Raw genomic sequence first — 16,562 nt, forward strand, 5'->3', positions numbered from 1 at the left:
CAACCTGAACTCTTAAACGCTCACCACACGACTTTACGTGACACTATAGTTATATGTACTAGTTGACTGAAAAACTTTATTACAATACACACCAATACGTACCGTACAATCAAGTTACATGTATACACTCACTCTTATACATTTATTTCTCCAGTAGCTCCTGGAGTGTGAGTGATTTCAAGTAATATATTCATTGATATTCGAGAAAATTCCAACACTAAGAAAGACAAGGGTAAGTGGAATAAAATTATTACTTGTACCCCAGATTCGTTACATGGGTGTACAGTAATAATAGCAATGAGGCTCTGATTGATATTCCTCTCATCTTAACAGTGTTAACCCTCCATATGCTACAATCAGAGCCTCTACAGGGTGTCCGGAAAGTCTCCATACTTCGAGATCGAAAATGAAATGAAATCTCTAAGTTTTACGTCCGACGCTTATGCCGGCTAGGTTAAAGGAAACGGGAGAACCCCTTCTCCCCCCAAAAAAACATTAACACTGTGTTTTTCCACCATAAATCTGTTGGTGCGAGCTGCAATCGAACCAAAGACCCCAAGCACAGAGGTGAACGCTCTACCTCTGAGCCATCGAGGCCCATTACTTCTAGGCTGAGTATCTCAGAGCATCAGTGTAATTTTAGTTATGGTAATACTATTTTCATGGTCAGAGGCAGGTGGTATCTTTGTGTTCAAGGCCACGCGGAGTATTTCAGTTGTGGAGCAATGACTAATGGGAGTGGTTGCAATTACACTTGAGAAACAGTTAACGGTATGCGTATAGATGCACAGGGCAAACAATGACACCAGGGGCGTCATTTAGGAGGGAAGGAGGGGACAATTGCCCCCCCCAAGAATATATTAGTACAAAACGTGAAAATCTTACGTCGGTTGTGCTCTTGCACCCCTCAAGCGAAGTCTGAAATGACGCCCCTGAATGACACAGATCATTTTGGGAAGTACCTACCTCGTAGTGGATGTTAGGAAACGCGTGAGGAAACATATTCTGCAGTCATTCAGTGAAAAAGATTCATAAAATGCTTTGTGTGAAGTATTGTACTGTAGGGACATAAATACAAAAGTGACTGAAAACGAATGGAAGCTTTCGAAATGTGGGTGTGGAGAAGAATGGAATTAGCTGGGTCGAGCGCAAAACGAATGGTGGGGAAGAAAAAAGGAACGGTTTTAATTGCAACTGACAAGAGGAAAAGAAAATTATTGGGAAATTGGTTGAGAAGGACATTTATCATGAAGGAAATGCTAGAGGGAGGAGGCGAAGGATGCTGTTGTTAATGGACAGTATCAAAACAGAAAAATCGTACGAAGCTAGCTGAAGACCGTGATACAAGGAAGCTTCTCAGTTGCGGCAAGTGACTTGCCAATAATGGCAATACCTATCATGATGATTATGTGGGCAATATTAATTAACAGTACCGTCATCGATACAGTTATTCACATAATAATAACTTGGTATAGCAATTCAAATACATTTAATCGATTTATCTAATTATTCAATCAAGTCAGTCATTGATATACAGATGGTGATAAGAAAAATGGAAACACCTGAACGAAATTGCAACTTACCAGATTAATATGGTGTCGGGCCACCTTTCGCCTTCAGAACAGCCTTGATGCGACGTGGGATGGAGGCATAGAGGTCGTGAATGGTAGGAAGTGGAATTTTACACCATTCCTCGTGCAAGGCATCAGCCAGTTCTGTGAGAGAGGATGGAGGTGGAAATCGTCGCCGGAGACGTGTTTCCAAGACGGACCACAGAGATCTGGAGATTGGGCGGGCCAGGGGAGGCGTTGAACTTCATCCCGATGTTCCTCAAACCACGCTGCAACAACGCCAGCTGTGTGAATGGGTGCATTATCATCCTGGAATATGGCGTCATTGTCCGGGAACAACATCCGGACCATAGGATGCAAGTGGTCTCCTAAAATTGCGACATAATCGTTGGCAGTGATTCGTCCGCTAAGTGTGACCACAGGACTTAATGAAAACCATGATATGACGGCCCACAGCATCACCAAGCCGCCGCCATGTTTCACAGTTGGGCGGAGACACTGCAGATCATAAGCTTCTTTGGACATTCTCCACATATAAACACGGCCTGTGGTTGGGAATAGGGTGAAGGATGACTCATCCGACCATATCATACGTTTCCAGTCCTCAACGGTCCAAGTTGCATGGTCGCGGCACCATTTGCGGCGTGCGAAAGCGTTATGGTCTCTGATGAGCGGTTTGGCCCGTGCAACACAACCCCGTAAGTTCATGTCATGTAATTCGCGGCGGACTGTGATTGTCGAAACAGGGTGGGGGAGATGCTGATTGAGTTCCTCCGTCACTTGCTCCGCAGTGGCACGACGGTTCTGCGTGACAATGCGCTTTAATACCCGGCGTGACCTGTCACTCATGATTTTCTTCCCCCCACTGTTCCGCTTCCCCGATGTGGTTTTCCCGTGTGTTGTGTAGGCCGTCATCACCTTCGACACTGTCCCACGCGACACACCTAACAGAGTAGCCACTGCCGTCACACTCACTTCACATAACCGCGCACCAACAATTTGCCCCCTTTGAAAATCTGAGAGGTCTCCCATTTTACACTACCTCCGTCTGCTGCAGCCACTGGACACTGCTGTTCCACTGCGCCTGACATAGTATGGAGACCGACCTAACACACCACCACCAGCGGTCCGGCGCTGCGGGCGCCACGACACCACTGCCAGCCCATACGTCTGACGTGTTGCCAACTACAGGTGTTTCCATTTTTCTGATCACCAACTGTAGTTATTCAATCAGTTATTAATAGTTATTCAAACAATAATTAGTCACTGATTCAGTAACGATTATCATTTACTTATATATTTATTGAAGTTTTTGGTACAGTTTCATACAGTAATCAGTCATTGGTCCTCCTTCATGACTAACTTACACAGCGTTTGCGTCTTCGGTGCATGAGCCCTGGGTTGAATTCAGGTGAGAACTCCAGTACATCTCATTTTAAGCTGTACACCGATATCACAAAATGTTATTGATGCAATTAACCAAATAATAAGTTATTGGTATAGTTGTTCAAGCAATAATCAGTTACTCAAGTAATTATTCTTTACTATACTTTCTCCAAATTTTAACAGCATTATACACGAGTTGTAATAATCCAATTTTTGCTTTGTTGAGATTTGAAATATTCAAGCATGTAGTAAGAAACTTTCCTTGAAAACATTTACATCAGATCTTTCACACATGTCTGCCAATCCACACAGGTAAGAAAGAAACCATCATAAAACAAAAGCCGTACTCCCACTTATCCGCTGAACCGACAAAGTAAAAGCTTTAAAAATGAATAATCAGGATGGATTGTCGTCCCGTCATTACCATCATCACAAAGGACAACAGGTCTCCTCAGACCAAAAATATAGCTGCCAGCATCTTCTGATTCATTCTCTCCGAATAACATACAAATATAATGCACACCACTCCTTTAGAGTGAGTCATATAGTGTGTTATGTCAGCATGACATCATTTCTGATCTTTCGCCATCCTTTACGAATGACCTTACTTGAATTTATGATCTAAAATTGGACGGGCTTAAATCAATTCTTACCCAAAAAAATAAATAAATCTTGCGCATTTAGTTCCTCATTTTCTTCCGCTACATAATTGGTAATTTCACGTTTTAAGATCAAGTAAAATATACAATTAAATACCAAGTTCAAGGCCTATTTGCCGTTGGTAATAAAAGAAAACTGCATCCGAATTACGTTGAGAATAATATAATTGGCCCTTATCCTGCATTTACAGAAGGAAAACTCTTGGGAAAATTAGTGTATTACGACATACACGTATTTAAAAGAAGACTTAGATGTTATGGGAACAGGAAGTTTAATTCTGAGTAGGCAGCCTATATATAACATCGAAGAATCCCATCCAAAGATACAACAGACCATTTTTTAATGTAATTAACGTGGTGTTAATATAAACTGAACCACTAAATCAAATCCGAATAATCAGGATAAATAATGCGTTGTAAAATGAGTGATTATTACCTAAGATTTTAAACATTATTTACATTTCATGAGGCTTTAAAAAAAGTGTTAAACGTGTTAACTAAAAACTGCAGATTCATTAAAAAAAAATCCTAATCTTAATTTGTATACATAGAGCGTGGACCACAATACGGTTTATCATTATAAACGTTAATAATCTCATACAGGAAACATGTACAGTGATGTTACATGCTCATAGAATTTAGCAACTCAAAAATATTTATCTGGCACAAGGGCGCCGATTTCTCTGTAAATTTGGAGGGACCCATCCACATGCAAAAGGCATATATAGGGACTTAAGACAAATTGCATTCAAATTACACGAAATATTGTATATTCATAAATACAATGTGAGGGGACCCACATGAACTTTGGGGGGGCGGGCCCCCTCGGTCCCCCAGGATCGGCGCCCTTGATCTGGCAACACATACGTGACGTCATACAAGATGGCGACCTCATACAGTGTAAAGCAGTGTGTTTGCATTGTCAATAAGTGTAAGAAAACTAGACCATTCATAACCGTGGAGAGGAAGTTTAGACAACATTTTTAACTGTAGAGATGCACCCTGCAAACTAACAATTTTAAACTTGGTGAAGAAGTGGAATGTAAAAGGGACGATTCGAAGTTTTCTAAGGAAGAAAATAAGCAAGCCCAATCACCATCTATCGAAGAACTCAAGACGTTGGTTATCGATGGCATCAACGAGATAATCGTTCAGATTTGTACAGCAGTCCTCAGGATGCGAGTGTTTGCAGAGATACAGTGCCCATTTTGAACATGTTTTCCATAAGTGCACAGAGCAAAATAAATAAATCTTAAGCCAATGAGCTATACAGTAGGTGTTTCCTGGACAGAGTTATTGAAGTTTATAATAGTAAACCTTATTGTAGTCCCTGTATAAGGAGTATTAAATATCTACAAGCATTTCAGGCAAAGACGGACAGTTAGTGGTGAATGGTGAACAAGTGTTGTCTGATTAAAATGAAGCGCTACTTGAAATGGCGACTAACTAAATGTAGTTCTGCTAGCATATGTAGAGGCTATAACTCGCGGTCACGATAATTCTAACTGGGAGCACAATAATTGGAATTTCAGTATGAAATTATAAACCACAATAAATCGAAAATCACGATAATCGAAGTATTCATGGTACTATCTTATAAGTCCGGGTGCTATCCTTTAACGCAGAACACAAAAGTTGTGAAAAATGCCGATACTTGAATTTCAGTACTAATTTGATGGACTGGCATTTTAAACCAACCAAACTCGATCAAAGCTCTCACTAGAGGGACAAGTACAACATTAATTTCCATAGTGATTAAGGATTGTTATGTTTTGCTTCTGGGCCATTCCATCGTCACGGGCAGGACATTTAGACGACATTTTTGATGCTTTAAAGTTGTATATTTCTAAAACTACAACATAAATTCTGCTAATTGTATGATATATGAGCAGTACAGACTTAGGAGTATATGTAGCTGATGTTTTCAGTATTTTTTTCTGTTTAGAGTAGAAAATATTAATTCCTAAATGTCTGTCACGGGTGGGGACAAAAAAGAGAAGTGACTTTCAACACACTAAGTGAATGTTACAAAACTCTGTGAATTCTTAGCTCAAAATGTTTTTATTTAAACGGAAATGTATAAATGATGAAATTTTTAAACAAACTTCACATAATAGAAATTTGCCAAATATTTATTTAATGAATAAACTAAACTTTACTGTGTCACGGGCAGGACACATGGTTGTCACGGGCAGGACACCGTGTGAATCAACACACATCATCTCAATATGAATGATTTCAAAAATGAAATAAAATGGAAAATAAGTTAATTTCTGCTGTTCTGTTATAGCATTTTACATAAATAATTATATTTACTTCAGTTAAGGCTCGCTTTTACCACATAAAAATAATAATATGCCGTACACTTATTTCTCACCACCTACACTTTAGGAAATGGTTTTATTTGCCCATTTACACCCACCTTGTAGGGAAATTCGTACAAAACACTGTCCAACAGTATATAAAATAGGTGCTGGTATCCAGTGCCCGTGCCGTGGAAAATCAGCGCCCGGGGCGAGAGTATACGACGCGTCGCGACGGCGCCCCCGTAAATATGAGATCGACAGACCAGCCGCAAAGCGTTACTATGGGTGGCGCGATGCGTAAGAAAATTTTCAAAAATAAACTGCTTTTCGTTGATTTTGAGCACTTTTTAATACTTGTTTTCTTTCCATTTTATATATATATATATATATTATTTTTTCCTCCTGAATTTTGCGCCCCCTTTCTTTGACGCCCGGGGCCGTAACCACGCTCGCCTCCCCTCCCCCCGGGGCACAGCACTGCTGGTATCAAAGGTATTATTTGATCGAAATGCACGTAAGACACATCTTCAACAGTCTTGAAAATTTTACCGCAATCGCTTACGGTCTTCATACGAATTTCCTTGACTTCTTCGTCCTCTTCTACTGGGCTTTGTGCGATAGTTGCATGTCTATGTTTTCTTTATCTGTCCACTAGAGAAAAATTCCATCAACAAAAATGTTTATTGTGTTATATCTTCAACAGCTGGTCTAACACAAGCCTTGTTAACATGCACAAGCCTTGTAAGTCGTCCCTCAGGATACCTTCATGGCTTTTGGAGTCACCATTTTCAGAATCTGAATAAAAGTCTGTTAGAAATTTAAAGATTTTATACGGATGCAGCTCTAATTTAAAAGTTCCACGAACTACCAAATTTTCACTGTCAAATTGCAGGAATAACTGTTTTGATTGGAGACATTCAACTGACAAGAGCATTTTCCCGTCTTTTATTCAAAACGTTTTTTTTTTTTTTTTTCAATTTCTGCTGATGATAGTAGTAAAACAGATATATTTTGAAACGAAGAGTTTAAAGCTGCTACGAAATTAGCAGCACATTCTACAATTACTTTGTTTTGTTTCACAAAGTTCCATACTGGCCGTTTTGTACGTACTTCAATCCCATCTACTGCTCCCTTGAAACGAACAGAAAGGTGACACTAATGATAATATTTATATGACATTTATTTTAAGTTAAAACATCATACTGACAGTAATACATAATCCTCTATTTAAGTAAATAATGTTCATGCTTAGAAAACTTCATTTTAGTACACATGGAATCATTTTCTATCGTGAATAACCAATGTACACAAACTATCCCACGAGTGGCATGCCCACTGTCACGGGCAGGACAAGTTTTCAAATTGAAATAAATCGAAATATATTGTTAGCATTAGTCCAAAATTTGGTAAATGTGAAGTACACGTGAAAATTGTTACTTCTACTAAGTACGAACCACATTCACAAATTTAGTAATTCAGTACAATAACTTTTGGTAGTTTTCTGTCACGGGCAGGACACTCAAGTTGACGTTTATATCTTTAATGGTATTATAAACATTTTTTATCCTGTAAACACTATTTGAACTGCAGCTTGTAGCAAAAAGAAGCATCTTGAATAGCTCGAAGTTACTTCAGCCTTACAACAGTATATATATACAGTGGCGGATCTAAGGGGGGAGCTATAGGGGCAATAGCCCCCCCCCTTGACGCTCAGGTATACACTGGATAAAATGGGCTTCAATCCTGCTTTACACTGGATAAAACGGCAAAATGTGGTTTAGCCCCTCCCTTGATCATATTCTGGATCCGCCCCTATATATATATATATATATATATATATATATATATATATATATATATATATATATATATATATATATATAGCCCTATATATATATATATAATATGTCGGGAACAAAACAAAATACATTAGCTGTCCATATAATGAGAAAAATAACGCTCTTGACTTTCATCGTAAAAGTATTTTTGGCATTCTTGCTGTTTGCCTTTTTAGAACTTTTCTGCACATTTTTCGCGCTTTTCAGTTTATTATTATTATTATTATTATTATTATTATTATTATTATTATTATTATTATTATTATTATTATTAAGAAGAAGAAGAACGCGACTACAGTTTCCCTATTGTTTTTCCACAAGTCGATATAACATTCGCACTATATAAAAACTGCACTACAGTTCAACAATGACCTCTCGTGTGAACCTATAATTTTGTTTCGCTGTATCAAACATATCATAAAAGTATTGCGTAGGTATAATTTTACGTTGCAAGGAGACGTACTTTAATTCAAACTTATTTTGACGTACTTTAATTCAAATATTTGTAGTAAATCTCAGCTAAGGTACAGTGAAAATAGCATATTTTAGAATAATATTTGACGTCATAATATATTTTAAGGCTCTTTCAGTGCATTTTCCACGTTTATGAGAAGCATTTTTTTTTACACGTTTTTAGTTTATCGTATTTCTTAAAGAGCGAGTCGTAATTATAGCAAATATCTGAGCTCTAATTACAAAAAAAGACTGCTATATCTGTGAATAATGTGTAAATGCATACAATCACCAAAAATTCATGAAATGGAAACCACTGTGTTACACACTTTATTCAGTACGTGCAATGGTTGCGTTTCCGAAAACTTAGGATTCATCTCTTATAGGGTTCATACACGGTCCACGGTTTGTGCAAACAGTTTAACCGTGTACGGAGCTGTATGAACTGTTTGCGCAAACGTTTGTGCAAACATTTTCCACATCGAACTCGTTCGAAAACTGTTTACACGAACATGATATTTGCGCAATCACGTGGATTGTGTATGGGCATGTTTGTGCAAACACGAGGTTTATTTCTAAAGAGGCCCATAGATGATCCACGGTTTGTGCAAACATCATGTTTGTGCAAACACTGTGTTTGCGCAAACATTCGGCCATACACGGTTCAACTGTTTGCACAAACTTCAGTTCAATTTTGAGTTTGATCGCGTAAACATGTCCACTGAAGCAGCTCGTTTAGCGATAGTAATTGCTTGTGCTTTGGAAGCGGAAAGACCTGCGAAACCAAAACAGAAGAAGAGGATGTGGATGAAAGAGTGGTTCAATAAACGGTCTAAGTTTAATCATCAAAATTTACTTAGGTAATATCCGAACTTGAGATAAGTTCGACTGTGGACTATAAAAATTATTTACGAATGGATTTTATTTGATTTATTGACATATAACACAACAGGCACAGGCCTAATTACAGTGTTACATAGTAAATCGTTATACAGATTATATAGGTTAATAAAGCTATTGGTCATAATTACATTTGTCTTACAAAATTAATAGACTTCTTAAAACTACCTACATCCATTGCCAGTACATCCAGGTTGAAATTTTCTTTAACTAACCTGTTGTAGGTTGCACTAACTCTCCATATAGGAGATCTGCTTAAAACGTTTGTTTTCGCTGTCATACAAAAAAAAATATTTTTCGATTCAACTACATGTGGTGAAATACTGGAAAATTGATTGTATTTCTCACTGACTATCTATCCGCCTTCTAATCTATTTTCTTCATTTTAGCCACCAATTCCTCATACGCCGCCTTTTTCAGATTCCTGTTTTTATAATCTTCACTCTTTACCTTCCACAGTTCAATAAATTCTCTCCAGAATTGTTGATTCCTATTCATTGACGCTATAACGCAAGAAATAAGCGTCTGTACACTAGACCTCTTACTCGGAAATAAAGCTCGTGTTTGCACAAACATGCCCATACACGGTCCACGTGTTTGCGCAAACATCATGTTTGTGTAAACAATTTTTGAACGAGTTCGATGTGGAAAAAGTTTGCACAAATGTTTGAGCAAACAGTTCATACAGCACCATACACGGTCAAATTATTTGCACAAACAGCCTTGTTTGCACAAACCGTGGACCGTGTATGGGCCCTATAGGTAGGAGACCTTATGTAGAAACGATTATTTCTCGCGCTGTGGCGTTAATGAATAGGATTCAAGAATTCTGGCAAGAATTTATTGAACTTTATCGAAATTTACCTGAACTGTGGAAGGTAAAGAGTGAAGATTATAAAAACAGGAATCTAAAAAATGCGGCCTCACACGTTTCTATAATAATTTGTCCAAGCGTCTCAGATGCAATGGCTGTTTCAAATTTAAGTCCTCGTACGTGTTTCCGCACGCAAGATAATGCAAAGTGTCAAAGAACCTCTGCTCGCGAGATACTGCATCTTTCATATTTGTATCCTGTTCTCGAATAAGAGGAGTACCCATTTCCAATATTTCACCAAATATAGTTGAATCCATTCGTAAATAAGACCACAGTCGAACTTATCTCAAGCTCGGCAACAATCATGTAGCCAAGGGGGGTTTAGGAGGGTCAGGATCCCTCCTTTGAGTCCAGAAATGAAAAAAAAAGGGAAGATTAAACAAAATGAAATGAAAAAAAAAAGGATCAGCGTTAAAAATAAACTACAGGAAGCTTTTGGTTACTCTTTCTCATGAGGAAATTTGTATTACTTGCAATACATGGTGGCGAGGTGAGCGAGATATCCTGGAAGAGACAGGGAATTTGCAATTTCTATAAAAGTTACGGAATTGTCAGAATTTCTGCTACTAGTCAGGGAGATTTCAAGCTTCCGAAAGCATAGTGCCGTTGTGTAATTGCGTGGACATTTTTTTTAAATCATAATTTTTCATCGCATCCTTACAGTATCAAACATGTTATTTCAAAAACAATTTTCTACTGCTCTTTTGACATGTTATTTGGAACAGACAGTAGTTGACGGAATAATAAAAACAAAAATTTATGTGGAAAGAAAGTTCTGTTAACATTTGATTCAACAGAGAAAGGAACGCAAATATAGTTGAGTTGAGTTTAGTTTATCGTCCCTTTCAGCAGCAAGGCTATATGAGACGTGGACCTACTGATTAACGTGGAATCCGAACCACATGAGCTCCCGCCGGGAAACGAAGGAACGCAAATATTGTAAAATACTTTACAAGACATTATTGAGTATGTACTGTTTATAATAGTGAATATGTACTTCTTATAATAGTTGAGGTCATAATGAAAGGAAAATTGTTATATTTGAATAAACTGAGGAAGGACGTAAATATTGTAAAATCTTCAATACGTTTTATTATTATTATTATTATTTTACTCGAGATTTCTTCATAGTTTGTTATTAAATACTTGACAACATATCCTCATTTTATTGTCCTAACAAACCGATATATGTTGATAGTAAAGTACTTTAGATTGATCGGGCTCCTGGGCCTTCAAGTCACGCCCCCATTACGAAATCCTTGCTAAACAAACCAATATATGTTCCAGTAAAAAAGTTTAGAATGATCGACCACCGTATTTCATATCATGGCCCTCCCCCATTACGAAATCCTGGCTACATGCCTGTCGGCAATTAAATTTTGATGACTAAACTAGACCGTTTCTTGAACCACTCTCTCATCCACAACCTGTTCTTCCTTTTTGGTGTCGCGGGTTTTTCCCCTTCCATGCACAAGCCATTATTATAGCTAAACAAACTGCTTTAGTGGACATATTTACGCGATCAAACTCAAAATTGAACTGAAGTTTGTACAAACAGTATGGCAGAGAGTTTGCGCAAACACAGTGTTTGCACAAACTTAATGTTTGTACAAACCATGGATCGTCTATGGGTCCCTTTAGTTTTGTGCCATAGTAGTTATGCCCATGGGTGGGGGATGAATGTAGATCGGATTACATTACACTAGAACAGGGGTGTAGCCAGCAGGTTTATCTAGGAGGGGCAGCTACAATATACAAAGGTTAAAAAATTTGAGGCCTGAAAAAACGGAAAATTTTAGTTTCCGGCCGAAAAAATCTATATTTTTTAGCTTTTTTCTTTTTTTTCTCCATAAATATTATGTAGCAGGTAGTTTTTTATTATGCTTAACCAAGAACTACTACCCCGGAAAAAACATAAATTTGTGTATAACTATTTCAATTTAAGCCCTTGTACACAGAACCTATCTACATAAGACTAAGATTTACTGACAAAAATATTTATTTATTATTCGTGATTAAAAAACACCATATTTTTTTATTAACAGCTATATCTCACTTCCTGTTTTACACCAAGTAGCAAAAAAAAAAAAAAAAACCCTGCAAAACAGAATAAAAGCGTTTTTCATCAAATTTTCCATCCAACAAAAAATGTTTTTTAAAACACTAGTTATAGCATATAAAAATATAAAGTACTTATAAAGCAGTTTAGTACCATTGTTTTATGGCAGTATTTATAGTACCTTGTTAAAACGTTTGTCTTCAAACTGTCAATAAGTCAAATAAATTGTGTAATCTGTTGTCAAAAAAAGTATTTTTCAAAGTCCATATGTTTATTATGCAGTTTATGTTGACACAAATCTAAAGAAGAATTACACACTCGAAAAATTATAAATGGTATGCAATAATATAGTTCCATTATCTAAACCTTTTCCTTTAAATTTGGATATAATTGAAGCACAAGTTTTTTTTTTTTTCATTTGGGTTAAAGAAGCTGCAACTTCCGTAAATTATTAATTATATGTACACTGTTATTTTTTAATAACTGAAGCGAAGTAATCTTAGGATAATGTTTTAGAAGTCGATCATTTGTTGGATCCAGGGAATCATTTGGGGGACACGGATCTCTTCTTTTATATTTTTGATTTGATTTTAATTTAGCGTCCCGTTCAGCAGCGAGGCTATATGAGACGTGGACCTACTGATTAACGTGGAATCCGAACCACATGAGCTCCCGCCGGGAATCGAACCCGGGTCTCCCACGCCAAAGGCGCGTACCCTAACCGCTTAGCCACGAGAGGGCTCTCTTCTTTTATATTCTTTCCACCTCCACTTTCCCGGGTTGTGTAATCGCCGAAGAACCCAGACGCAGAAATATCTGCAGAAGATAATCACTATTGGGTTAGGCACGATTTCTTATAACTTAGTACAGGTATAAGGCACTGACTCAAATTTGTATCGGTAACAGGTATCAGGTAATAGATAGCCAAAGTACTACCCAAGATAGGTACTGTACATGTACTAATCAAAGTACCTAAGGTACTATTCTAGGTACAAGATTTTAACCAATTATCTCCATATCTGGAATAAAAGTAATAACAGAATTCGTCAAATTTTAAATATTTAATAATAATTCGGGGTACAGAATATACTGATTTATTTTACTTGTGTAAGTAATAGTTCCATATATACAGTACATAATAGTGTTATTATTAATTTGGTTTCCTTGAAGTACAAATGACAGAAAATTCAAAAAAAAAAAAAAAAAAAAGGAGGGGGAGGAAAGAAAAGGAAAGGTATGCTTAGCTACCAAAAAAATAACAGATTGCAGAAAACTCCAGAATGACGTCAAATTTCACCCTTCTGGAATGTCAAGTTTACAAAACTGAAATGTTAAACGGAGTGACAATCCTTTCAACGTGTCACTAAACGGGTGTCAATGTGACTAAACAAAAGTTCAAAAGAACTTTTTGTGTGTGAGAGAGGAATAACCTCCCAAAATTTGCCGTATAGATCTTGTAACACTCTGTGTATTATTACTAATTTAGCTTATGTCAAGTACAAATGCAATAGAAATGCGAGTTCCAAGAGGCAAAATATATTACACTAAACAACAAAAACATTTGAATCATTAGGTGAAAAAGGAAAAAAAAAAAAAACATACGTTTTTAAAATTCGTAGGAAACGTTCACTATGTAATACAATATTAATAAGTTTAAAGTGTTCCTATCTTTCCTCACATTTCGTTTTGTAAGCTCCATAATACTTTAAAAAACTTAATAAAGCTATATGTACATGTACAGGGTGTTCCAAAACGTATGCGACAAACTTCGGGAGGTTATTCCGGACACAATACATAATTTTGAAACAAACATTTGTAAATAGAAAAGATATGACTTCGACAGTAATTTAGGAAGCCGCACTCTCTACATTGAGTAGTTTTAAAATTATATTCCCTTGAAATTCAATTTCCTACGCATTCGGCATGTTGCAGCTCCGAAAGTAGTTGCACTAATGTTCAAAAAGTCTTTCTTTCGTGTCCGGAATAATCTTCCGAAAATTGTCGCATAGGTCTTGTAACACGTATTATTACAAATTATAACTTCCTAAGAACAAATCACTTAGAAAGGAGACAATTCTAACAAACCGCAAAATATGCTATTCTACTACAATAATAAAAACACCTGAATTAGTACGTGAACAATGAAATAAACACATACACGAAAACACACACACACAATATATATATACTCTTGAAATTCATATACAGGAAACTTTCATTATGCAATGCAATATTAATACATTTCAAGTGTTCCTATCTTTCTCCACATTTCGTTTCATAAATCTACAGTATATTTACATGTACAGTCAGTGGTGGCTTTAGCGGGTAGGCCGGGTAGGCACGGACCCACCCAAAAATTTTGAAAAATATATAAACGCAAGAAGTTACAATAAAGAGTTTAATATATTTTCCATTATTTATATTAATGGTAGATAATTATTTAACAAATAGTATCAACCACTACTGCAAAAGTAATTTCCTACTGTCATTAATCAATCAAATGTGTACATACGTGTTCAAATTATTAGACTCACGCCCGTAAAACGCAAAGCTAATGTTGCAGCCCTAATTTAGGAGTTCTAAAACATGTGAGTTAAGGGTTAAACCACCAATAGAGGATCCTTCATTTGTGTACTGTACAGTTGAAGTGATGATATCACCGTTGAACAGCAGATGACATTAGTGGAAGAGAAAGTTCTGAAAGTGGTGTTTCAGTTGTATACAGCGCAGAGACCTGCACGAACCGAATTTTTCGGCCCGGGCCCGATAAATTTTAAGTTTTATTTTTGTAACATTTTTCACGGGCACACTTCTTCAGCGTTTGCCTTTATTCTAATTATTGTTTAACGAAAGTCAATAACTATTAAAGAAATGCAATAATCGGCCCCAGCCCGGCCCGGCCCAAAGAAATAACAGAGTCCGAGCCCGGCCCGTGCAGGTCTCTAATACAGCGATTGTGGTTTCTATCAACAAGTTACAGTCTGAAGTGTTGTGGTTGCAGTCGTAAGCAGTCACAACATTCAAAGCGTTCAACAGTTCGAATGGGCCAGTTTAAAGTGATCGTGACGTGTTTTGTGTATTAAAATTTTAGTCTGTGAAGTCCTGTAATCGCTGCATAATGTGAAAACCAGAGATCTTTCTCCACGTAAAGTGGAAGTTATCAAAACGCTTCTGGCGGAAGGAAGATATACACAACGACAAATTGCTAGTAGAGTTGGTGTAGGGCAAAAATCTTTGAGTAGAATCTCTGTTGCAATGAGCAAAAAGCAAATGTATAAGCAAAAATCTTTCTTATTTTGGCCTTGCTTCTGCGCTCATGTAGATACATCCCTACTTTCTTCCTTGGCTTCTTGCTGGGGACTTCAGTAAACTCTTGAAATGCACACGTCAAAAAATATTACACCTGTCACACAATACACACAATAATGCTGCTTTTCCTTGCCAGCAGACGTCGCATGCGGATCTTCCCTCGCGAACTACTTTATTGTATCCCTCCGAATTCTACTGTGGGTGGGGCTTAGGCCCTGTCGAACTTTAAGCACAAGATGTCGCTACAGTGCAGAGAAACTTTATGCTGTTACAAGGGTTTCGTTTTCCACGTACAGTATCGATATATCAAAACTGACTTTACAAGTTATAGTGCGAGTGTCAAGTGCAAAGATCAATGCACAATTCCTTCAAAACGGATTTTTATTAGCATGTGGGGTTCTGGAGATAATTGCATGTGAAAATGACGTTTATTCCCCATTTTTATACTAAATTTACTCATTAAGGATGAAAATTTTTAAATTTTTGTTCTGAAGGATTTGTGCCGACATGTTTTGTGAAGAATATAAAAAAGACTCCATAGTTCTATCTTTAGTCGTAACTGAGAAAAATGTTCAAAACGGAAGGTCTGTTCTGCGCGTTTTTGTGGAGGTATGAAGTCCTCTTAAGATAATGAATTTATCTGTTTTGGTTTGTTCCGAGCTTAAGGTATACGTGAAAATAAATTAAGAACAGATAATGAAGTAACTAAGTCAATACCTGTATGGATAACAATAAGTAAATTATATAAAATGTCATGAACCGATCAGTATGGGACTGTATACCTACTTTTGGGCTACTCTGTATAGTTCATTACACAAAGCAAAATCATTGTTCACTATCATTGTACTCGAAGGCTCAAGATCACAAGAGGAATATAACTGCAGCATTTTGAGAGCTCCAAGTTATGGGTCTCCTTCAGTATATTGGACTTATATGAAGTGGGAAAAGAGCAAAGGGATATTGTTTTGAAACGAACTATACACACACCAAAAATTATCCTGTCTTTCTACTTCGCAGGATGTAAATAATCCAGGCGCTCCGAGGAGTTTTCAGCTCAGAGATTTAGGGAAGAAAAAAGAAAAATGGAAGCAGATATAGTGAAGAAAGTGAAACTGTACGAACAACTATCACGAACTCTCCGACGCATGTAAAATACCAGGATGACATCTATGATGAAAATATTAGTTGCGACATAGCTAATTTGCTC

At 37.1% G+C, this 16,562-nt stretch overlaps 1 protein-coding gene across 4 annotated transcripts in view; it reads right to left on the minus strand.

The window, feature by feature from the left end:
• Frl (formin-like protein) overlaps nt 1-16,562 on the minus strand; it is a 318,309-nt gene that overhangs the window by 125,220 nt on the left and 176,527 nt on the right. The gene's annotated exons all lie outside the window — the stretch shown is intronic.

Source organism: Thermobia domestica, chromosome 15 (genome assembly GCF_964235325.1).
Source record: "Thermobia domestica chromosome 15, izTheDome1.hap1.1, whole genome shotgun sequence".
In the NCBI taxonomy this organism is placed as follows: domain Eukaryota; kingdom Metazoa; phylum Arthropoda; class Insecta; order Zygentoma; family Lepismatidae; genus Thermobia; species Thermobia domestica.